This window comes from Agrilus planipennis, unplaced genomic scaffold (genome assembly GCF_000699045.2).
Source record: "Agrilus planipennis isolate EAB-ADULT unplaced genomic scaffold, Apla_2.0 scaffold5, whole genome shotgun sequence".
NCBI classification, from domain to species: domain Eukaryota; kingdom Metazoa; phylum Arthropoda; class Insecta; order Coleoptera; family Buprestidae; genus Agrilus; species Agrilus planipennis.
Window position 1 is genome coordinate 881,452 of NW_020442468.1, and position 24,557 is coordinate 906,008.

General features: G+C 34.7%; 1 long non-coding RNA gene across 1 annotated transcript; it reads left to right on the forward strand.

The window, feature by feature from the left end:
* Nucleotides 1-1,793: 1,793 nt before the first annotated feature.
* On the forward strand, nt 1,794-23,853 carry LOC112906693. Its single transcript, XR_003232514.1, has 3 exons — nt 1,794-1,850; nt 23,302-23,515; nt 23,740-23,853. It is a non-coding gene; the product is annotated as an uncharacterized LOC112906693 (long non-coding RNA).
* The last annotated feature ends 704 nt before the right edge of the window (nt 23,854-24,557 follow it).

Here is a 24,557-nt window from a genome sequence, read left to right on the forward strand (position 1 = left end):
CTTAACAGTGCACTTGCTGTAGAACGTAATGATAGTCACAGTTAAGTATCTAATAATAAAACACAATGAATTGTTTCATCATTCAATAGTATCTATACATTCAATGTATATTGAATAACTCGACAGTTATTTCCATTTTACGATTGGACCATCTTCAAAAGGATGTAACTTACACCAGAGATGTAATTTATTTGAAATAGGTGCATTTAAAATGCAAATACAAAATTAAAAATACCTATTTTTATCTTGCTTTTAAATACTTTTTGAGAAAAACATTTTGTACTTTATTTAAAATACTTTTCCAAGCGTATTTTCTATTTGTAAAATGCAAAATACGTTTTTGTCCTTAAAAGTTTTTCTAGTATCACCGATCAAACATTACATAAAATGATGAATGCAAGTTGCTCACATTGGTTATTGATGGTATCAGAAGCTTAAAAAGGAGACAAATATTCATTCCATGAATGAAGAAAGGCCAAAAGATTCTAAACTCCTTGGAGATGGATAAGCTAAAATATTGGATCGATATTGTTTTCCAGGTTCAATATCATGGTCCATGGGATTTTGAAGTTCCAAATTTATATCAGCACCTGCCAAATCACTACTTATCACACCTTTAGCAAGGAACTACGAAATTCTATGAATTACGACAAAACAGACCGTAAAGCAATATCGAATTGATATGCCTACACCAGCTGTGTAAAATTGATAACTGGGAGATANATTTGCATTTTGTATTAAAATACTTTTAAAAAAACATTTTGCACATCTCTGAATTCAAGGCAGTAGTGAAGCAATCCGTTCTGTTTCATTACTTTTGTAAATATGATTCATTACATCGAATAAAATACCTTTACCTTAACTAAAAGAGACCCCTAACTCTCACAACGCATTTTTGACAATGAAGTCCGTTTTTCAGAAATGTGTGGTGGTCGAATTTGTACTGTTCGTTAGCACAGAAGTGATGAATTTTTATTGATAGCGACTCGATCCTGAGCCATTCTTTGTTCTATGATGTCTCTACCAATTTTTCTACACTAATTGTGGGTTAACTTACTTCCCATTTATCGAAACTCCACAAAAGTTAGAGAATATTTTTTAATACTTCTGATTTGCTCAACTTTCAACAATTTAGAAGAGCTGGTATACAGAATTATTTTGTATGATCGCTTTTTGTATATTCTGCGATCCACAATATTACTTTTTCTAAATACTCTACATAAAGAAAAGGTTAGAAGCGTTCGAAATGTGGTGTTACAGGAGAATGATGAGGATACCGTGGATAGAGAAGGTTAGAAATGAAGAGGTAATAGAAAGAATAGGACAACAGAGGACTCTATGGAAGTCAATGATAAATAGAGGAGATAGGTTGCTAGGACACCTTTTCAAGCATGAAGATCTAGTCAGAGATATATTAGAGCCAGAAACGGGAGTTAGGAGGGGTAGAGGTAGACCTAGATTAGATTACTTCACAAATAGTTAAGGATGTGGGTTGTTGTAGTTTTAGGGAAATGCGAAGATTAGCTCAGGATAGGAAGGAGTGGAGGTGCGTGTCCAACCAGTCTTAGGACTGACAACTTTATGATGATACAAATTATCTATAACAAAATAATATATTCGTTCTCGTACTTTTCTTACAGAAAATTTGCAATGTAATCTCAAACTAAGAGTCTTAAAGAATTATTACAAGTCGAAGCCGGCATTTAGCATTAAAGTTAATTTTTTGTTACTTTAATTTTTGTAGTATATATGAGGTTTTTATATAATAATTATTTTCTTATTTTCTTTTTCAGATTTGAAATTCCATTTCTATCTCCCTGTCAAACTTCGGGCATTTGCTACAGTCCGTGGTGAGTTTTTTATTTTCTTCTTCTTTTGCGAAAATGTCATAAAATACAAGTGTTCTAAGATAACTGCGAAGATATGCATATAAACATGTCTCGTAATATTCTGTAAGAGTACGTACATAATCTCATTTGCACATGCAAAACAAAGCATAAGTAAAGACAAATAAGTACTCATTGAAATGCGGAATACATCCCTGGATGAAAAGCTACGTGACGAAAACGTTAATTGCGGTATTATAATGGTTGAAAATAATACCGAATAATTATCATCATTTTGTCTTTATACATGACGCGATCAAATAATTCCCAAACAACGAACAAAGGCTGTAATCTCTAATAGAAAATGTAATCCAATGTAAATTCGTTAGAGATGCTAGAGGTTTAAAATTAATACCATGGATAAAAATGGTTAGAAATATGAAACAATTAAAAAGAGAACGAGAACAAAAGGCGCTATGGAAGTTAATAAAAAACGGACGAGAGGTTATTCGTAGGATACCCTCTCAGTAGAGATATGCAAAATTGTTTTTTAAAAGTATTTAAATACAAAATGCAGATACTTTCTTGATTGTTATTTTAAATGTAAAATACAAAATAGATTTCCCTTTTGTATTTTAAACATTAAATGCAAAATACGTATTTTGAAAATGCTTTTTTCAATTAAATACTGTTTTGCTTGTAGCATTTGCTCATATCTTAAATATTGGAGTTTTCTAGACTAATGCTTGTGTTTGCACTATATCACCAGCTGCGAAGATTAAGTATAATTCATATTTTTCAGTTTGAAGTGATTGAGATATAGTTTTTCTATCTTTATGTTATTGTTTCTTCAGTTCAGTAACAAATAATTCTTCTATATGCTTCCTTATTTGCCTTTGTCACCCGTTTTAATTGGAAAAAAGACGGTGATGACAAAATAGTTTGTTTTAGCGTGAATGATCAGAGCCAAAATAGGGTTGCAAATAATTTTATTGAGGTAAAATCAACATCAGTCATTTAATATCAAAATATTTACAACCCCAGTTTGTTTCTGATCTTTTACACACTGTAATAAGAGAAAGAAATGGAATCCATAGTTTCTCTACCTTTAAGTTCATCCAATAAGTGACGTTTTTCGAATCCTTTTCAATGAATTTTGGATTATATGCATTTATTAGCACAGTATCTTGTAGTTTTCAGTTTTACACAGCTGGCTTATATTAATTCTATNTCTCACAGAGAGACTGAATGAATAAAACTGAAAAATTGAGAGACTCGAAGAAAGACTGGGATCTCTGAAATATGTTGAACTTGTTGAAATTTTAACCATGTCTATCGAGACACCACTTATTGAGAGGTTTGAGTCTCTCGTTCAGAGATTCGAGTCTCTCGTTCGGACACTGGATACGAAATGGGGATCTCTCTATGAGCGACTCGAGTCTCTCGTTCAGAGATTCGAGTCTCTCGTTCAGAGACTGGATACGAAATGAGGATCTCTCTATGAGCGACTCGAGTCTCTCGTTCAGAGACGCTAAACAGTTTTTTTGACAGTCTCTCGACAGTCTCTCTCAGCGACACCAGCGAGACTCGAATGTCGCTTTCAGAGACTCTGAGAGACTGAACATTTTTATCTCGGGATTACAGTGAACCCGGAAAACAATATCGATATTTTAGATTATCCATTTCCAAGAAGTTTAGAATTTTTGGGGATCTCTTCAGCTAAAGAATTAGAAGGCAGTCATGGAATATAACCATTACAGATGTCTAACATCCAATAAATAATTTATTCTGTTACTTAAATACTCAAATTACAAAATCTAAAATAAATTATCTATTCTGTCAAGTTCTCATATTACCAATTTTCTAAAGAATGTCTTATGTCAAGTAAGTGCTCGAATTACTGCAATTATTATTTCACACACCGACGACAACTTTTTGTAAACATATTTTTACTTTTTCGAATTAGCACGTAGACGAAGAGGAGTAACTAATATCTGATTTATAGCTATAGGGGTGTAACCAATATTTATATAAAAAGGCCTTGTCGTAATAATAAGATTTAGATTTAATAAAAATCTCAACTTATAAATATCACATCCAAAATACTCTTGTAAAAGTTCTGCGAGTTTTTCTATTTTATTTCGACCTGGAGCTCAACATAAATTTGACACAGTCCAAAAGGGTTGCAACACTATCTTCGTTTCGTCCGTCTCATTATTCCCACCCCAACCGCTACCTACCCATGTCTACAATTCCGAAAAGGAGTCTGAACATGCATGAACAAATGTCCAAATCTTTCTTTTTAGTATACTGTCTTAAAGACTTTTTGATCACACTGCGTAAGTTACCGCAGCTCTGAGCACTTTCTATTGGAAATTGTTCAGGATGACATTGAACGGAAACCACGGAGTTCCTAATGTCTTATGTACATAAAATATAATCTATATACATTAACGATTTACGTATGTGTATGTTCATGTATGCAATCTATTTACATACTGTATGTATAAATATGTACATCATAATGTACACAATACATAAGTACGAACAATGGATGCACATTAAGGTGTACTTACAGCATTCTAATATGAAAATACCAAAATATTTCCATCCAATTATCACAAAATCGCGTACTGGAGTAGACCAGGAAAGAAAAGTTAAGGGAAATATTTACTAATCGTGAAGCTATATTCGAACTCAAACAAACACATCTGCATTCAGCTTAGTCTAATTAAATTTCCATGACAAGCGTTAGCAACAGGCCATAACACGGAGAAACGGACTTATATGCGATAACTATGAACTTTACTTACATCCTGAAAATGTGCTTTCGCTCAAATTTTTAATAAAAGAATACCCCGAACATAAATTAAAATTGACGTCTGGCGTCATTCAAATTAAACTTTAATTGTTATAGAGCATGTACCTACAGAGATATTAAATAGTAAATTCATGAGTAAACCTAGTGAAAAACATTCAACATTGTCTTTTGTGAAAAGCATTTTCTTATAATCGAAAATAACCAAAAGTCAAAAAAAATAATCGCAATCTCAATCTTAACACAGAAAAACGATTCTATAGGACTATGGTAGACAAACACAAATGTTTTGTATAACTAATAAAGAGGTTGTGGAAAAAGGGCCTTCTTATGAGAAAATTTCGGACCATATTTTCCGAAAATTTGTGTCGCACCAACAGTGATTATTATGAAAATTCAAAATTCCGTCCCACTTGAAGCAAATTTGTCTGCAAACAACATCCCATTAAAAAATTAGGTTCTGCAGGACTTTTCTTTCGAAATCACCGACACAAATCCAGTCGCGACTGAAAATCAGTTTCAAACTATTGCAACCGCTGCAAATGATAAGGATGCAGCAACTGTTCCTTTAAAATTTGCCATACTGTCACACGAGAGGAGCCACCGTTCCCTACTATTTCGCGTGTACTATTTTGAAGAAGCAAGGATTTCGTATCATGTCACATTATTGCAACAACAACTGTTTTATAGTGACATAGATACTGACCTACACTGATGATTGATGTTATATTGCTGAATTATTTTGGTAAACTACACATCAATTGTTGCATACAAGGTTTAAACATTTGAAGAATAAACGGTTGATAACATAAACACCCTGAATCATACTTAATCCAATCTAGCAAATAAACAATACACGAGCAAAACAAATACTAAACTAACGTTGGTAAGCACCAGTTGATTGACTGCAGCGTTGCGGGCCGTGTTTCTTTGTCAGGGCCGGAATTGAATTTACCTGTTTTTCTCGAAAACGGTAACTTTCTGACATACAAACATTTGCTTAATCTTCTTGTTTTATAGTACCCTATCACTTCCTGCAACCCCTCACATATTTCTGTTAGAGAAGAGCAAGTTAGCAATTGCACTCTCTTAAACGTTAAAAGAAAAAATAAACCAAGCGGCTACTGAGTGTGTGTAAGTTAAAAATAGACTTGTGTATTGTTACGTATTAATGGTTTGCGAGTCCTTCAATTGACCAATAAGCACTCGCCGAACGATTCGGCTGGGATGAGCAAAAACAGATCATTGCTCCATTTTGCCCTTTAAATTACATTAGAGGTAGGAAAACTATATTTCAAGCGTCTTTAATGCCACAAGAATACCTAACAACTGAGCAAGTATTTTGGTTTGCTCGCGTCCTGCAAAATATCTTGCGTGGCTTTTAGCTTCATTTACCCCCTCAACGCCTACTCTAATGTCACTGCAATCAGCTGTTGTTAGCCATCTTTGACAGTTGTCATTATCAGCCATCTTGTGATTAGAAATGACGTTTAAAGCTCGGAAGGTTGGTGATGGGAGATTCATTTCAATCAGTAATTCTATTTTGTAACATCCAATCAAATCCGTATAAGAAGTTTTACAGCAGAAACAGTTCAAAATATCACGTAATAATTAAGTTACAAGGTAAAAGTAAATATTACCAAAAGTAAAATTTTGGGTGCACTTTAAATCGCCTACTGATCCGCTTTGTACCTTCTCCATACATATAAGCTACTGTATTTATGCACCACGATGTAGTCGATGTTTCTTTGTTCGTGTGACTCTTAAGCTACGCGTACCGAAGGTTCATAATCGAGCTTTCGTGCCCCCCGAAAAGTCTTTTAGTTCGTAATGGTTTCAGGCCGAAAAAGAGAAAGCACATGATTCATCGCTCGAAGAAAAGAGACAAAAACTGTGCCTTGTATATTACAGAACTTGTTCAATACATTGGCTAACATAAAATCTCTTCTGTCAAGGTTCACTTTTTTAACTTTGTTTACGCTCCCCCGGTGCATGTTGTGGCCTTGACACGACGTCTCTTCATGGAAGGAAGAAAAATTACATTTGGTGTTCTTTATATTCACAGTATATTCATCCATCCACAGGATATAATCTCCTAATATACATTAGATTTTTTTATGTTCATGTAGTTATTTTTCGATCAATAATAAATTTAAAAAAAATATTTTTTTACTATTTACATCCCTCTTTCAATAAAACTTTCCAATGTCTCACTACCGATAAGAACATACGCATAGAATGCATACTGTAGGATGTAGGGTAGATATAATAATAAGACGTAGGGGTAGTGAAACTGTTTGGAAGGAGCTCCAAAAATTGATTTGCACTAGGGGCCTCTCAAGTACTAAATCCTAATTACGTACAATTATCCGCCATTTTGGACCCTGTTCATAAATGGTAGATATACAAGGCTACGTTCAGGAATGAACACTCCAAAGTAGAAGACATGCCTAATTACATCGAGAAATATAATAGACAGCTGCTACGACTTTAGAAGAAATTAAAGAAAATCCTGGATGCATCATTAAAAGTTACCCAAGTTAATGATAATATGGTTAAAAATTACCTCGCATGCGTAGTAGATATTATGTCATATATTCATAATATGATATGTGAATCATGAGTTCAACAAAATTTATTATTTATAAACATCAACTAAATATTAACCTGTAAGAATCTGGTGTTAGTAACTAGAAGACCGATAGGACTTATTTTCCAATGTCGATTGTTTTGACGACCTAAACCATCCCTTCGTCTCATGTGGTCTAACTACTTATTATGTTTTGTGCCCCTTCGCCAAATTTATCATTACCTCTATCAATTAGTAACCTGTAATAACAGTTGCAATGAATAGTACATGTTTCTGGCGAAAACCATCTTTACCACTTTCTATTAGACTATCCGATAAGAAGAAGAAGAATTGACTTCAACTTAAGCTTAGGAGGATATTAAAAATTAAGAGAAGAATCAAAGCCACGATAGAGTATGTTACTTTGTCTTGATCCTACACTTTATTAGAAAAAATAGGGGATGAAATGGAAACTGGACATATGAGCAGGTATTACAAAGAATAGGAGAACGGAGGATGTTATGGAGTAGGCGAAATAGGTTGGTAGGACACCTTCTCATATATGAAGGGCTAGTTAGAGATATCCCGAGTCGAAAAATTGGGACTCATTTTATCCTCAAATGAACTATTTAGACTCATTTTTTCCTCATTTAGACGTTTTTAATCTCAGATACCTCAATAAGTTTTCATAAGACTCATCACATTGGATTCTAAAAAGTCTCATTTTATTCTCAATTTAACCTCAACAAGAAAAGAATGAGACTTTTTGAAGACAAAATGGGGTTTCCTAAATAATCTTTACTCCTCAAAAGTCTCATTTTGTCCTGATACGGGAAAACCGCGGATAAAATGAGACTTTTGAGTCTTGTAGTTTGAAATATCCCTAAAAATTCTATTGAGATCAAATGAGGACAAAATGAGTCCCAATTTTTTGACTCGGGATATTAGAAGCAGAAGCAGGTTCGCAAATACAATAGAGATTGGGGTTGCCTCACGAGAGGCGAGCTTCTCCAGAGATCCTTTCATCTCCACATCCAGCATCGGAGAATCAATTCAAAAGAACTGAAGTTCCTTTTCTTTTATCGTATATTTAAATCATCATCAAAGGGTCGTCAGTCCTAAGACTGGTTGGACACGCACCTCCACTCTTTCCTATCCTGAGCTAATCTTCACACTTCAACCTGATGTAGGTCAGCCTCTACTCCTCCTAGTTCCCGTTTATTCCCCTAATATGTCTCTGACTAGACCTTCATGCTTGAGAAGGTGTCCTACCAACCTATCTCACCGATTTCTTACGACTTTTACTTTTATTTATTTTCATATAGTACTGTTTTGTCAATACCGCTTGTATTTTATTTAAAGCTATCTCTAACTCCTCCTTGCTTTAAATGAAATTCTCATAAATGTTATAATCTCAAATTATAGACTTATAAAGACCGTAGTCTTCGATAAGTGTTATGTACATTCTCTAAGTCCAGTAACCTCGTGTATCTTTTATTGCAGATAAGATGATAATAAACGCATACAGAAAATAATCAACCATTTATTAAGTTTAATATTTTTAATAAAATCATTACACGTTCTATCAGCCTTATTATTTTTAAGTCATGCCCGATAATGTTCGCGTATCTGGCACACTAAATTTTATCATTTCAATTAAAAGAACTTTCGTATCACAATCGCAATTATGGAAAATTTAATTTAAATCCATTATACTAAAGTCCCACAAGGAATTAACTGAGACAGACATTTTATTTCATATTTTTTAATATTGAACTCCTAAACTACAACCTGATATTCAATTCTAAAAAGATCGTTCTTTTTTTTTTATTTTTAGGTACGCATTGTATTGAAAAATAATGTTCTCTATACAAGCTGTCTTTTGTATATACCCAAAAATATTGTTCTATCATGACAGGGCAGTTAAATTAGATGACAAAAAGCATAAGAAATGGCAAATTCTAATGAGAAAAAGAAACAAGCACAAATTGCTTTTTTATGTACACTAATAAATCAAAACCTTGAAAACTAAAATGTATCGGTAATGTTGCACTATAACCGTGTACTTTTTATTTCTTTTTTGTTATAAACCTTGTAAAATAATAATTATCTAATGTATCTACTTAATAAAGTTTCTGAGCAAACGTCAATAAGACTTTTTGATCAGAAAGTCGAACAGAACATCATACTTCAATTGCAGTCAATTTGACCGGAACCGACTTTCCAAAAGGATTATACGGGGTCCTTTAAGGAATAAAGTCAGTTTAGTAGAAAGTGAGATATAACTTATTAGATACTACAAGACTGCAACTTAATTTTAAGAAAAAAGAAGAAAATTTTTGATTGATTGCAAATTACGATTCGGGTTGATTTACTTCGGCATCATAACGAGAAGAAAAGAAGGCTAGGCATGAAGAGCTTCCCCGAAAGAGGGAAGATACAGAAACACAAATAAATTCCTTCGTTCGTTTGTGTTGTCTCTTCCTACCACAACTGTATGATCCTAAGCAATCAAATGAAAGCATTACAACGTCGAATTTAGATAATAAGTGGGATTCCTGTTAAAGAATGCAAAGTTATTGAAATAGAATGAATAATAATAATAGTAACGATAATATCAGGATAACGAATAAAATGGGATAAGAATATAAGAACTACGAAATAAAACCAGAGACCAATTTAAAATGAAAAAAACGAATTTAATTTAAAGAGTTCGCTTGATTAATCAAATTAATTACAGCTTTTACTCATTTTGTTTCTTCTACGCATACATGTAACCATTACCGACACTCTTCCTGGTATAACTGCCCAATTATTTGACCCAAACCACTTTCAGATTCGCGATGGTTCCATCAAAACAAGTTTTTGTCTCATTCTTTTTCTATCGATGATTTAAACAATACTTAGCTATACATAGTTAATTTCCGTTTCCATTATAAAATACTATCTCCACAACAACAGTATTTTATCAATTAATATGTATTTGAAACCCAATTGTAGTTTATTATCCAGGATGTACGAGTAGGTATCAAGATATATATATATATAATTTTCACTATTAAATATACAAAATTTATTATCTTCAGTAGAAGAAACGACAACGAAATGATGGGTCCATAAATAAATAGAGCTCAATCCCGTTATATGTATCTGCAATACAACGCTGTATACAGTTGAATATACAGGATGTCACAATTAGAATTTTGGAACCGCTACAAGATACATAGTCATCCTTTGGTATAAATAATAAAGTAATATACGTCCAATAAATACAAATTTAAAGTATTTGAAGTGTGTTGCTATGCTCGCGAACGGTTAATTTAGAAATTCGAAAAAGATTGTTAAAGGTGTATGTTTGGAGCGCGACGCTGTACGGGTGCGAAACATGGACAGTGGGCGCGGCGGAAAAGAAAAGGTTAGAAGCGTTCGAAATGTGGTGTTACATGCGAATGATGAGTATAACGTGGATAGAGAAGGTTAGAAATGAAGAGATATTAGAAAAAATAGGAGAACAGAGGACTTTTTTGGAAGTCAATGAGAAATAGGTGAGATAGGTCAGTAGAACAACCTTCTCAGGCATGGAGGTCTAGTCAGAGACATATTAGAGGCAGAAGCGGAAGTTAGGAGGGGTAAAGATAGATCTAGATTAGATTACTATTCGCAAATAGTTAAGGATGTGGGTTGTTCTAGTTTTAGGGGTTAACTCAGGATATAAAAGAGTGGAGATGCGTGTCCAACAAGTCTTAGGACTGACGATGATTATGTAGTGTGTTGCACTTTGATCAAAAGATTTGGGGAGTTTGGTTAGTTTATTAGGACAGTTTTCAGGATAGATCATACGTTCACCAAAGTTATGGATTTTGAACAAAATACAATTCATTTCTTCCACCAACACTCCGATGTAGTAAATTTACCCCAGGGGGGGGGGCAATCGCTTGATACCTCATCAATCTTTTAAAATACGGATGGGATTATTAAACTTTATTATTCAAAAGCGTTTGTCATCATATCTGGAATTATGTACCACAGAAAAATATTTTCTGCCCTTATCCTAAATAAAAAAAAAACGTATTTTGTAAAATCAGGTCCATATATGAAAAATTACGTTGATGATGGTAAAACAAAGAAGAAAGCCGATTTGAAGATCTAAAAATCACATCTAATGGTCCAGCTGAAAAATTGATTATACATATACCTACATATATTCATTTTATTTTACGAAAACCCAGTATTTGTTTTTCGAAAATTCTGGAAATAAATGAAAATCTGTTTAGTTTCCGGCCACTATATTATCATGGTACAACTCAAGCCTTAACTTCACCCTTATTTAGTCGTAAGTGATTGTGAGTTTTACCATTTCCAAGGTCACAATGGTAAGAAAAGAATTTGTAACAGCCTGTATAGAAAGATATAACGTTTATATAGTCTACATATAAATGTAGCTATTATGTATATATATATGTGTGTGTACATATATATATAGTAGCTTAATTTGGAAGCTGTTTATGCGGATGATGTAATATTTTTCCCAAACAGCAAGCGAGTAGAGATCTTGTCAAACAACAGCAAAGCCGATGGCGGGGGAAAGGATTACTGGGCCTGAAGGCCAAGGCCTTTCGACCTGTTCCTACTCCCCGCACGTCCTTCAAATATCCGGGGACCCCTCCCTTCGTTTATTACGTTTTTCTTCGTCGACTCTCACAAATATCTCCTACATTTACACGAACCCTATTTCGTCATCCTATTTCAAAAAAAAAAAAAACGATGACAACAGATATTAAATGATTTTGATTTATTGTTTTCGTACGTATATGCGTAAATTATTTAATTGTCTGGTTGTCTGTCGTGCAAATCAATTTTTAACCAGTTTTTATTCAAGAAAACAACAAAATAAGTTTTTAATGAAAGCAAAAGAAATATTTTTATTCATACAACTGAAAACAATTTTTAATGAAACATTCATATGCGCGTATCTACGCAGAATACGACACGGTCATGAATCCAAATTCAGCTTTAAATGAAAAAGAACTCTCAGAAAGGTTTAAAACTTCAAAATAATCATCCAATACCAATCATAGTGAAGTTGGCCCTTTTCGAGATAGTTCAGTTATATTTTTAGGGTATCAACATATCTACTAAGATGACTGAAACAAGAACCGCAACACAAAACTTTTTATTAAAAAGACTTCCTTGCGTTGAAAATCCTTACAGAGTATGTAAGTAAGCGAAACGATAGAATCGTTGTGAGTAAAATTGGGATATAAGTCCTTTTTGTTTTAATTATTTCCATCGTCATGGTTTCATTTTCCTACCTTTGATAGCTACTAAAACTCATAAAAAAGTTAATATTGATCTCTTATTGTGGGGTGAAGTCTATCTCCGAGTTTTATTTTCAATGAGTTTTTGTTAGAACTGCTTCTAGAAAACAGTTAGGTGCTACTCATTATTCATCACTTGACTTCGTTTTTCTCTCCGCTTTTTTATTTCTTACAAATGCTATTTTTATCTCCATGCCATACAAACAGAAGTAAGGATTCACTGGATTTTCACGAAATAAATTGAAAGTTTTATTAAATAATTTGCATTTAAAGCCTCATTTGGTTATACCCGAGTGTGCTACACGTTACAGTTTTTTTTTTACCAAGCCCCTTACGTGCCGGGAAATTCTTAGTAGGAAAAACAGCAAAAATAAAATCTTTATTAAATCAAAAGCAATATAAAATATTTTCTCATTTCCACCCTACCCTCTGACGCAATCCAGAGAATCATCATTCTTCTGTCTCCGTTTCGTCCTCTCATTTTTCTTTTCCCAAACATCATCCGCCAATTCCTACAATTCCTAAAAGGAGGCTGAAGGAAGACTTCCTCCTTACATTCCAGTGTCATCTTGGTTAGCTGCCCACTCAACATTTAACTGATAAATAATCTTTTACTGCTCCTCTCTCTTCATTCCGTCCGTCTCATTTATCTCTACTCAACCACCACCCATCCATTCCCACAATTCCTAGAAAGAAGCTAAAGAGGATCGTCCACCCTTTCCTTCGGCGTAGTCCTAAGAAACTGTCCACTCAACATTCAACTGATAAATAATCTTTCACTGGTCCTCTGTTTTCATTCCGTCCATCTCATTTATCTCTGCTCAATCACCACCCATCCATTCTTGCAATTCCTAAAAGGAGGATGAAGGGGATCATCCACTCTTTCCTCCGACTTAGTCTTAAGGAACTGTCCACTCAACATTTAACAGATGAATAATCTTTGTCGGTTGAATGTTATGGAGAAAAGGGTGGAAGGTTCCCTTAAGCGTCCTTTTAGAAATTGTGGGAATGGATGGGTGGTGGTTGAGTAGAGATAAATGAGACGGATGGAATGAAAACAAAGGAGCAGTGAAAGATTATTTATCGGTTGAATGTTTAATGGACAGTTACTTGGGACTACGCCGAAGGAAAGAGTAAAAGATACCCTTCAATCTCCTTTTAGAAATTGTGGGAATGGATGGGTGGTGGTTGAGCAGCAATATATGAGACGAGCGGAATGAAAACAAAAGAGCAATGAAATAAACTTTCAATGCTCTTCTATCTTCATTTCGTCCGTCTCATTTTTCTCTTCCCATCCACCATCCAAGTATCTTCTGACATGTACCTTTTGTCATGTGCCAATTTTATACCAGGCGATAAAAAGCTCTCACGAAGTTTGAAATATCGGGAGGTATAATAAGTTTTGTGTTCTATTTGAGATATTGTATATTTGTTTCGAGTATGAGATATGGATTAGGGAATATGTTTTCGTTCTGTTTTATCGTTTTATCGGGTTTGCTGAAAAGAAATTGCAATAAAATTACCATAAAAGTGCCAGATGGCCTGTATGGTAATAATTAATTTGGTCATGATATAACAACATGTGATTACAGAAACACTTTTCAAACAAAAGCTTCGGTGCGCGATAGGAGTAAATAAACAAGGCATAAATGAGAATGTACAGGAACTAATAATAAACGGGTTAAATTTATTGTTCCACGAGATCTTCCACATCCATTATGAAATAAAAGAGAACCAGGCAACTAGTACCCAGAAAGAAAACGTAGCGTGTACGGTCTCTCTTCTTATAACATAACAAAACAGGAACCGGTACCGGCATGGAACACGTTTTCAAAACAAACAAAACTACACGAGGGCAGTCAGCTGATCGGTCGTTAAGGAAACGGAGTGTCACAGCGACAACCAATAGCAATTCACCGCAATCCAGCCTGGCAACAGCCGTCAAAATCAGCTGTAACGATCAAGATACACGGCACAACGCAACGTTGAAACATTTATAAAACCTAAGCACTTCCTACTGCATTTTCAGGAAAACGTCCACAATAGGAGCTCCAGACCAAAATCGCTCCAAAAATTTTTTAGATATTAGAAGGTGGAAGGGACAGTTTTTTATGACTTCATAAACAATAAAAAAAATTTTGAATGATAATTTTTCAAAATTGCCCCAATTCTGGATTTTTGTGGAAGAGGGGAAATCGTCAAAAGACACCCAGCCGTCCGTATGACTGGGTAGTGTCGGATTCCTGAGAAAGGAGTCCTCGAACCTATCGACTAGAACCCCTCTCAGGCTGTTCTAGGACCAATTAAGGTCCTCTTCAGCCGTATGTGTTTGTGTATTATGTGATTGTGGTCCAATTCTGGATAATTACCAGCATTGGTGATGTCATTATTTGGTTAGGTAGATTTATGATAGATTGAAGTTCAGTTATGGTCCTGATATGTTAAGAGTATTTCATTCTCAGAAAGCATTAGTTTTATACATTTCCTAGTACAATGTCGGAATTTCATATAATTCCTAGAATTGGGGCTCCAGACCAAAATCGCTCCAAAAATTTTTTCATCGATTTCTGATCATTTCTGAGACAATCATGAGATAAGGAGATTAAAAGCTTGTATAACTTTTAACACCTTCCCCCTTTCGCATCTGATCTCCTCACCCATTTCTTCTCGTGCCTATAGTATAGAACTGTGATTTGATTATATAGAATGACAGGAAGTCGATGAAAAACTTTTTGGAGCGATTTTGGTCTGAAACCCCAATTCTGGATAATTACCTTTTCTTGTATGTGCAGATATTAAAATAACTCAACTTCAAACATGTTTCAATTTAATCGAGTTACCTCGACCAAGATTTACCGTCGCGAATGGGATTTTGACGATTCAGGATCAGATATCTATTTAGAAATATTCTTTCAGAAGTTATCGGCAACAGCGTCTGACTGTACATACGATGCACTTACTCAGATGTGTATATACCAAGTACATGAACGCTTAAAAACACCTCGGCAAAGTGGTTGGCTGCATAAAAGTAAATGTAGTTACAGAAAGCCTGCGGTTATTGAACATACAAAGTGGAACGATAAAGTTAGCTTTACAAAGCTGAAGCTGTAATAATAATAACTGGTAAATTAAGCTCAAAAAGGTCCCAATTCTCGCACATATCCAATGTTCAAAATTTTATTATCGTTTTCTTTAATATTCCACTCGTTAAAGTTTCCAGTTGTATCTACCTACGTGATTTCTAAACGTAAAAAGGCATATTATACCATAATGTAAACAAAGGTGTATACATGTAATGGAACATTTATACACAAGAAATTCATTGTTTTTAGCCTTACCAGAAACACGAAAGGACTTCTTTTACACACCTATACACTGGCTAAATCGATTTCGACAAGACTTTACTACTTTACCCATGTCCTAAATTATTGTTTGCAGACTGTAGGTAAAAAAACTACTCAAAGAAGCTAATTTTGCCAGTGTCTTCTGGAGTCTCGTTGTATCCAAGTAGCGTTAGAGACCAAGAGACCATGAGCAATAAAACAATGTTAACCTAACGTGTTTAATAGTGGAAGAGCTCGTCAAACACCTGAACAACCGAGCTGAGGCAAAAGAGCTTCATTCTGAGCAGCTCCAAAACTTCGAATCCGCCATATTCCAGAACATTTGTACGATTTTGGTAAATCACAAACCCTGGATTGCAGATCTGCATCCCCAATGCGTCGAAACGATAGAGCGAATGAACAGGACCATTAGCAAATGCTTATCGAAGAAGATCTCCAATCGTTGTCTGTCCTTGTTTCTTATATCACATCGATCGTCAATCCATGAAACTTCTGGACAGATATCAACAAAAGCACTGTTTGGTCAGGAACTGCAACTACCATGCGACCTAAGTTTGGTTATAACCTTGGCGAGGATGTTACAGGAGAAGTTACACTCCGTCAACAACTTGACGACATCCTCGAAGTACGTTCTCACATGCAGACCGCTGGCGATAACATGAAAAGGACGTACGACATGAAGGGCACTGATTCCAAGAAAGAGACCTGGTGTAACTATTACAGCCCACGAAACCCACAGCACCAGAGAGGGCCATCATCAAACTTACAACATCATTGGGATTCCCGGATTAGTCGTTCATTTCAACCAAATTACGAAGCTGTTGGGATTATGCACGGTCGACCCCCAAATCCTCAGTATGAAGAATTTATGATTACACCGAGCTTGTATTCCTAGGCTAAAATTGGAGTTACATCTGAAAGGCACCAAGAGTTACTTGCCGTCCCGAAGGAATACGCAGTAGCTCATTATGTGACCGCAGGCTTGAGAATGGGCTAAGGAATAGCTATGGTACTATATGGGGACCGATTTATCTACTACCTTGTCCCCAAAGAAGAATCGTCTAAGAAACCTACCTACTTCTCGTTATAGGATTCTTTGGTAGAATAAAGGAACCGGATACTGACTACTAATGCTATGAAGCTACGCCATGCAAAGAATAAATAGTATATTGTTTGGATGGGCTAAACTGGAGAGAGATGCGAGGCATGCCAGATCTTCTGTTCCAATAAATTGGGGGAGAGATTTTGATATGCACCGGCAATCCACTACGAAAATCAGCCCAATTGAAGACCGTAAATTACTACTTTCATTTAACGATCGGATGACAAAAGGGTCAGAGCTGTAGGTATCGACATGGTCCTTTAAAGAAAGGTCACAACATGATCCGGGAAGGAATCTTTCTTAAGTAGGGGGCAGATTCCCACCGATCAAATATGCCACGGTAATCGGCAACATTTTTACTAAAGTCGTAAGGGTCATTAAATCATACCCTGAATGACGCTTATCTGCCTTCTTAACAATAGGAACCCTGGAATTCTGAATAAAAATGAATACTGTTCCAGAGAATTCGAATTAGCATTAACAGTACAGTGTGATATAAATTAGAAGTACTTTAAGTGCCTAGCTAGTGTTACTGTATGAACAAACAGCTGCAATATAAATAAAGAAAATCATTTACATATCTGTGGTTATTCGTTAACTATCCTAATCCCAAAAGCAAAATTGAGGACCCGGCTGAACGTTTGATAGTCGTTAATGAAAACGGCATTGCTTAATTATTATTAGTAGCAAATTAGCAGTGGTATGACTAGGATTTGCCAAAGAGGGTGATCATGGTAAAAAACATCCTAGTCGATGGGGAAAGGGTTTGAATCCCTAACCTCCTCATGATTACACCACTGTTTATTAATTGCTTAGTTGTCTTACAAATTGGATTCTAAATACAATGTGTATCCATGTAGTATGCATTAAATTAATGTTTCTTTATAATAATTAAGTGATTATGTGTTTGTGTTCAATGTCACTCACAATCTTAAATTTCACTTAGACTTTTTTTGACATAAAAAACCTCAACAACCGACGAAAAAAAAAACATCACGTGAACTCTCAATTAAAACTGTGATGATCAGTATCTGAGTCAGTATATCATATAATTAATTACATAATAGCACCTAGAGCGTGGCTTTGAAGTTATTAGAATTAAATGGGAGATTTTTTGCCAAAATGGATTTGAAGGCCAAGGTCGCTGCTTGCGTGTTCAAGTTTTAAATACATACCTATACATACTTTTGCTGCATATGATAATGAGCTCATCACTTTGTAACTCTTTTTATCCCTTTAATAATAAGTGATTAGTGGAATACCGTTTATGTACAGAGTGTTCCGTTTATCTTATTAATAAAATTTATACCAGAAAAGTGTAGAAACTTAAGTTTCACAGTTTCTGTATTAAAATATTGATCATAACGGATTAAAATGACTGGAGTTCCTTCGTACTTGTCCTGCTTTGTTTTTATAATCACCGATCTCTGAAAAGCTGAGATTTATCAAAATCGTTTGTATGACGTTCTGTTATATAACTTTATATTTTTAATTTATCTACATTGTCGTGCTCCGAATTATTATTAATGATATTACTCATTTGGTAGCTAATTGGTCATGCAAATTGAAACACGGAAAAGCAAAAGATATTAGGTACAAAGTAGTTATCGTGAATATGGTAAACAAAATTGTTTCAAATACTTTCAAGTCGATTCCACCAAATAGAAGTGATACTACACGTAAAAGAACATTCGTGATGCTTTCAAGGGTCATCCATGGAATTATCCCCATCCATCTCCAACAAATTCCAATAACACGTTCAATTCAAGCCCTTCGGACGCATTATTGATTTTGAACCTTTACTCTATTTCTGCCCTGAAACTTGCTTATCCGGTATATTTCCATTCGTTTTTTGAAAGTAAGCACTTAAATAACGGTCCTGAGAACATAGGCCTAACAATCGCCTATATTGATATTGATAAAATTACTAGAATTTTATAATAGTTCAGAAGGGCAGTAGTAGACTAGTATAACTGCCTCCTCCCAAAAAATTAAAAACATTTGGAAACCTTTTCAAACATGTTGAGTTTCTGGGTTTCTGATATGTCGATAATGTATTATTTTTGAAATAAACAGACTCATTAACTATTTCCTATTTCAAATCAAAAGGTAGTTCGTCATAAACAATTGTATTGAATACACTTTCAATCTTTTCGGATTTGGATTATTCTGTGTTAATTTGGGATGTCTTATTCAATCTGACTCCTCAGATTTTGTGGCAAATCCTTCATTTCAGGAAGGTCTTAAGGGTTGGCACGTAAATTTCTTTAACCAAAACTAACCTTTATCCTACCAACCTATCTCGCCTATTCGTTATTGACTTCCATAGAGTCCGCTATTTTCCTATTCTTTCTAATACCTCTTCATTTCTAACTTTCTCTATCAACAGTATCCTAATCATTCGCCCTTAACACCACATTTCGAAAGCTTCTAATCTTTTCTTTTCCGCCGAGCCCATCGTTCATGTTTCGCACACTTACAGCGCCGCGCTCCAAACATACACCTTTAACAATCTTTTTCGAATTCGTCTTTTCATTGAAGACCACTCGATCCTGTGCTATCCTCTGCTTTATATCCCTACTTACTCCTTCCGTCCTGACTTATCTGACTTCCTAGATACCTAAAATCAGTCACTTCTTCTAATCTTTCGTCTCCTATCTTTACTATATTTACTCTTTCCCTACTTTATCTTCCCTTGCATACAAGTATTTTTGTTGTTAGCATTTTATTTACAGCTGTCTCTATCTCCTCCTTGCTACATGCTAATACTTCTATATTATCTTGTTGGTCGCGTATTCGATGTTTTGGTCGGGATAGGGTTCCGTCTAAAAAGGGTGGTTTAGAAAGGGTCCCGTAGCAAAAAGGGAAGTGGATTCAACAGCTGTTCTAGAAAAAGAAACCTACTAGCCGCGTTTCTGCCAGTATTTACTTTATAGCTATATAGAGAATGCACAGTCCATTCTCTATGTCCATGATCCAACTAGTTTTAGGACTGACGACCTTATGATGATAATGATGTGCTTAAAACCAACGACGAAACATAAACAAAATTAATTCTGGAACATTGTTATTCATATTTTCAAACAAATATATATCCCATTAAATAGCACTGTTTTTATATATATTTTGTATTAATATTGTCCCTTGTTAATATACTGCAAAGTAAAACGTGAAAATCTGCGCTCTTAAAATTGCACCATTGCAAAATCGACGAATAAGAGGGGAAGGGGCAGTTCAAGAGACTTTATTGGTGTCAGGATCAACACTCGTCGTTATGTACAGTGGATTCTAATGCGTTTTCCATGGCCGCCTCCGAAAAAGCAAGCGATTGTGAACGGCAACCACAATTTTCCTTTCATCGTCAGTAGACAAGCAAATGGCCTACTTACGCATAATAATTTCCAAAGTTTTCTCGTTAAACTTACGCATAGGTAGGTTCTTGCTACGTAACAATAGTTTTTTTTACTTTCAAAGAAATGTTAAACTACCGAGGTAAATTGTTAATTAATTTAAAAAAAAAACGTTTTGACAATAACAAACAAATGAATATGAAAAACTGCTTTGTGATACCTTTCTATGAGAAATTTTAAATTTGTTGTTGCCGTTTGTTTTGCGAAGCTGTGTGTTCCTTGTAGATCACAGATCTCGGAAAAATATCGCACTTTCGGTAGAAGTATGGTAAAAGATTATTTTTTAAGGGTATGGAAAATAGTAGGTATATTACGCACCAAGTTAAGAAAGTATAACATTCGCTTCCAGTAATCTTCGGCAGTGAGTTTTCTCTAGAGCCGAAGACTCCCGGAAGCGAGCGGTATGCTTAGATCGCTATATCCCTAAAAAATATTTCTGTACCATATCCCTACTGGTAATAACGCAAGGACCCCTACGACAGTTTAGGCTTGGCGATCTCACGTACCCAGTACGAAAAATTTCAAGTAATCTTAACTGGGAAGAGTTACTAATATTGCTCTGAACATCCCACCAGTGATGTTGACTGGTACCACTGCCAGAAGCATCCGATGGGATAATACACCGGCATAACCCAGGTGTGGTGCGACTCATAGTGGTAATAATTAAGCCCGCAAGTTGGGTTAGGAGGAGTTTTACCCCTCCTGTACTATTTCACCCCTAAAAATATTTCTTTACCATACCCTTACCGATAAAAACGCAAAGAACCCTAAGGTGGTTTAGATTTGGCGATCCCACGTACCCAATACCAAAAGTTGTAAGTAATCTCAACTAGGAGGAGTTGCTGTTATTGCTCTGAACATCCCACCAGTGATGTTGACTGGACTACTGGCGAAGCCAGGAGCACCCGATGGGATAATCCACCGGCATAACCCAGGTGTGGTACGACTCATAGTGGTAATGATTAAACCCGCAAGTTGGGCTAGGAGGAGTTTTACCCCAACGGGTGACCATCAGCGTCCCGAAGCTGCTCGGTTACCAATTTACAGAGTTAGTAGGGATTAGATAGGTCGTGCCTATACGGTTCCAGAGGTCCTGCATGCTGACTAAACGAAATTGGTAGTGCAGCCAAATTCAATCTCGCACCCATTGGGGACCGTGGTGGATAAAAAGGTGACGTTAATCTTTCGGGCATACCCCGAATTACGATATTTTGCTCTGATTTCAGGGAAAAGGGCGCAACTTTCTCTCCTGGATAAAAAATCGCATTTACTCCTTAGGAAATACTATTTTACTATTCTGGTCTTCGTCTTGGATGACAATTTCCACCCACAGAATCTTAAAATACTTTCATAATGCACACCAGTAAATGAGATTTCTTATTAGGAGGATTTGTTTCGCTTTCATGTGTCTGAAATAAGGGGTATGGTACAAAGAAGGGGAGTTTGCCGCCCCTGCCTTCATCTCAGTTGATTCGGTTTCCTAATTCCTTATGGAAGATTTTAAGATACTACCAATTCTTTCATCAGTGATTTTCATTACTTTTCTCCTTATCCAGAAGTTTCAGTCAAGCAAGGTTCGGTTAACACCAGTGGATTCACTTTAATCTCTTTTACTGATGGTAGTTAACCCCTTCCTCCTTCGACTTAGATCGAAACAATTAATAAGTAGATAGAAGAGTATAAAAAAATAGAAATAGTAATGTGTGATTAGTGTACCTATCCATTTTTCAAAATGACTGCAAAATTCAATTAAAAACAGACATATAGTAATTACTAATTATATGTATATTGTGTAAATAACAGAATTGCATAAAAAAACGCGGAAATTCAAACATGCGAACCACATACGTGATTACATACATTTACTGTATGGGTACATGAATATTGTGGATATATAAACGCCGACGAGGAAAATAAAACGCGAGTCTGCTTGGCAACAGTAATTATGAGGATATGAGTTCATCCATACATCCATACATACAACATGATACACACATACAAACCATTGGTAATTACAATTACACAGTACTTACTTTGTTCAACATACTACTATTATTAGAAGTTGCTCGTTGTCGTTTCAATAAAAAATAAGTTCTTTTGTATTGATGTCGACCTCTATCAGAGACTAGACAAAACGTAAGATATTTCTACAATAAGCTTAGTTTATTGAATTAGATTTCATTCTCAAAGTCGTCTAAAAACTGAAGATATCTTTGGATAAAATAAGAGATGTCACCAATTAAACTTTTTACTGATTTTACAATTAAATTCATCAAACTGTATCATAGCTATTTCACAATTAATAAATATTTTGGTAAAAACTACGTTTCCAGCATTTACAAATTTCTCTTTCTAAAGTTTCCAAAAATTTTTACTATTCATCTATGAAACTTAGTGCTTAAAATCATTTTAAATAAAGATTAAAATAAGTCACCTATCGCTTCGTAAAGTAACGTTTATTTTTACTAATTGGATGCGAATGTTAATTTCAATTTTCAAATATATGCTCTTATAGATTGTTCAAAAGGATTTTATTACCAAAGAAGCGAGCTTGGCAAAATTCTTGTCTAAATTTTACTACAGTTGTAAGATATAATGAAATAGCACAATGAAAAATTCAATTCAAGTAAATATAAACCAATTTCTTTGGAAAACAGAATTAAATACAAATTGTTTGAAAATGAAAAAATTAAGTTTATCTATACCAATTAATATTAATTTTAATTTTCCACAGATTTTGAAAACGGGTCCATCATAAGTAAAAGTTTGATTAAATCTGTAAATATCATCAGTCTCCTTCAAAAAAATGAAATAATTGCGATAAAAATTTTTATTATACTTCGTACTTTGGATAATTTTTGTATTATGTTTTTGTTTAACTTATAACAATATAGTTGTGCTTTTGTTATTACAGAACATGCTCAGCATCATCAGGGAATGCTACATCTTGGATCTGGGCGTCGCTGTTTCTCATCGTCAGGGATCAAGGATACTGCTGGGTCGCGTATGGTTTCGGTCGAGATGTTATGAGTGCTTCCGGAGTATTTTGGGGAGTCCGGCATTGAACTTCGAAGCTTCTACACTAAAATCTTGAAGTTTCGAGAGTTTGAGTTTGAAAAATGACAAAAGTAAGCTTATCTATATCAATTACTATTAATTTTAATTTTCCACAGATTTTGAAAACGGGTCCATCATAAGTAAAAGTTTGATTAAATGTATAAATATCATCAATTTCTTAAGTAATAGAAAAAAAATAAATGCGATAAAGAATATAAAAATTTTTTATTTTGAATATTTTTTGTATTGTTTTTGTTTAACATATAGCAATATAGTTGTGCTTTTATTATTACAGAACATCCTCACCATCATTAGGGAATACTGCATCTGGGATCAGGGCGTCGCTGTGTCTCATTCTCAGCAATCAAGGATAGTGCTAGACCTCGTCAGGATGTTTTGAGTGCTTCGGGAGTATTTNTATCAGTTGTCATTTACTGATGAATTAAGCGAAAAATTTGTCCTAATGTTCGATTTTAGTTCCCAAAAACATTCGACAGGTAGCTATACATGGGTTTTTTTTGGGAACCGAAATCGAACATTAGGACAAATTTTTCGCTTAATTCATCAGTAAATGACAACTGATATGGATAATTGATCAATAAATGATAAGACCTAGCTGTGGCTTGCTTTATTTTTAAAAAAAAATGGTTATTTATTCTGTTTTTACGTTTTTTTGGCTAAAATCGATCCACGTATATGAACCAAAATCGAACGAATCGAGTTGAAAATTTTTCGAGCAATTAAGCAAAAATTTTCAACTTGATTCGTTCGATTTTAATTCCAAAACGCGGGTCGACCTTAAACGAAAATTCGTTTAAAACACCATAAATAACCATTTTTTTTAGAAAAATAAAGCAAGCCACAGCTAGTCCTTAACATTTATTAATCAATTTTCGATATCAGTTATCATTTACAAAAAAATTAAGCGAAAATTTTGCACTAGTGTTCGATTTTGGTTCCCAAAAATAACCCATGTATAGCTACCTGTCGATTGTTTTTGGGAACTAAAATCGAACATTGGGACAAACTTTTCGCTTAATTCTTCAGTAAATAACAATTGATACCGATAATTGATTAATAAATGATAGGAACTAGCTGTGGGTTGCTTTATTT